Source organism: Silurus meridionalis, chromosome 24 (assembly GCF_014805685.1).
Source record: "Silurus meridionalis isolate SWU-2019-XX chromosome 24, ASM1480568v1, whole genome shotgun sequence".
Classification (NCBI taxonomy): domain Eukaryota; kingdom Metazoa; phylum Chordata; class Actinopteri; order Siluriformes; family Siluridae; genus Silurus; species Silurus meridionalis.
In genome coordinates this window covers 316,120-318,472 of record NC_060907.1, presented here as the reverse complement: position 1 = coordinate 318,472, position 2,353 = coordinate 316,120, and positions in this window count along the sequence as shown.

The following is a 2,353-nucleotide window of genomic DNA, read 5'->3' as shown; positions in this document are numbered from 1 at the left end:
TCAGAAAACAACCATAACTATGGATTCCCTCAAATATTTCTATTTCAAATATTAAATAATAGTTCTTTATTCTCTTTTTTGAATGTTAAGTGGTATAGAAGACTGTTTTCACCACTGTATGATCTTTATAATTTTGTAGACTCAAATGGAGAGCTATCCAGGTTAATGCAAGTAAACTATGGGGTGCCACAAGGTTCAGTTCTAGGACCCCTGCTTTTCACAATATACATGCTTCCCTTAGGAAATATTATAAGAAGGCATGGCTAACTTTCTACTATTAAATTCTGATTAAACGGAGATTTTGCTCATCGGCCCAAAAACCAGTATACAGAATCCCCAGCATCTCAACCTGCACTTAGGCGGATGTTCTGTAACCACTAGTTCATCAGTAAAAGACCTGGGAGTTATGTTAGAGCAACTTATCTTTTAAAAATCACATCAACCAAGTTACAAAAACAGCTTCTTTCACCTTAGAAATATTTCTAAGTTAAGAAACATGTTGTCTATATCTGATGCAGAGAAGCTCGTCCATGCGTTCATGACCTCCAGAATAGACTACTGTAATGCATTACTAGGTGGATGTCCAGCGTCATTAATAAACAAGCTTCAGTTAGTCCAGAATGCAGCAGTCAGAGTTCTCACAAGGTCGAGAAAATATCACCATGTAACTCCAATCTTCTCATCCCTACACTGGCTTCCTGTTAAGTTTCAAATCCACTACAAACTACTGCTTCTTACTTATAAAACACTAAATGGTTTATCTCCATGTATTTCCAGTCTTCTAACACGCTACAATCCGTCACGCTCCCTGAGATCTCAAAACTCTGGACTTCTAGTATTAGAAAATCAAAGTCCACTAAAGGTGGTAGAACATTCTCACATTTCCTCCACCACAGTCTCCATGGCTGCTCATCAGGGATATAGTCAAGGATATACTCATATATTCACTTTTAATCCACATTATCTGTGTAAAGATGCTTTAAGACAATGTTCATTGTTAAAAGCTCAATACAAATAAAATTGAATTGAATTGAATTGAAAATACACACATTCACCTTCACTGTGAAATTCTGTAAAGCTGCTTTGAGCCTACAGAGGATAGTGACAGCTGAGAAGATCATCAGAGTCTCTCTCCCCTCTATTATGCACGTTTACACCACACGCTGCATCTGCAAAGCAAACAGCATTGTGGACGACCACACACACGTCACACACACTTTTCACTCTCCTGCCATCAAGAAAACGGTTCCAAAAGCATTTGGGCCTCACATCAAAATCTGTGCAACAGCTTTTTCCCACAAGCCATCAGGCTCCTCAATACACAGAACTAAAATGGAACTCTCATTCACAGACACACACACACACACACACACACACACACACACACACACACACAGACAAACACACACACACAACACACACACACACACACATACACACACACACACACACACACACACACACACTCATTCGATGTGTGTTACTGAACTGTATAACCTGGATTTAACACTTAACACACACTCATTACTCATCTCAGCCCATTCCACCATCATTTATTTATTATTATTTATACTTTACCGTACTACACTGTTTACATGCTGTTTTTTTGCATCTTTGACTGTTTCTTATTACAAACTTATTACACTGTTATTACACTACACTGTTATTACACTACACTGTTATTATACTACACTGTTATTACACACTACACTGTTATTATACTACACTGTTATTACACTACACTGTTATTACACTACACTGTTATTACACTACACTGTTATTACACTACACTGTTATTACACTACACTGTTATTACACACTATACTGTTATTGCACTATACTGTTATTACTCTACACTGTTATTACACACTACACTGTTAATACACTACACTGTTATTACACTATACTGTTATTACACTACACTGTTATTACTCTACACTGTTATTACACTACACTGTTATTACACTATACTGTTATTACTCTACACTGTTATTACTCTACACTGTTATTACACACTACACTGTTAATACACTACACTGTTATTACACTATACTGTTATTACACTACACTGTTATTACACTACACTGTTATTACACACTACACTGTTATTACACTACACTGTTATTACACTACACTGTTATTACTCTACACTGTTATTACACTACACTGTTATTACACTACACTGTTATTACACTATACTGTTATTACACTACACTGTTATTACACTACACTGTTATTACACTACACTGTTATTACACTACACTGTTATTACACTACACTGTTATTACACTACACTGTTATTACACTACACTGTTATTACACTACACTGTTATTACACTACACTGTTATTACA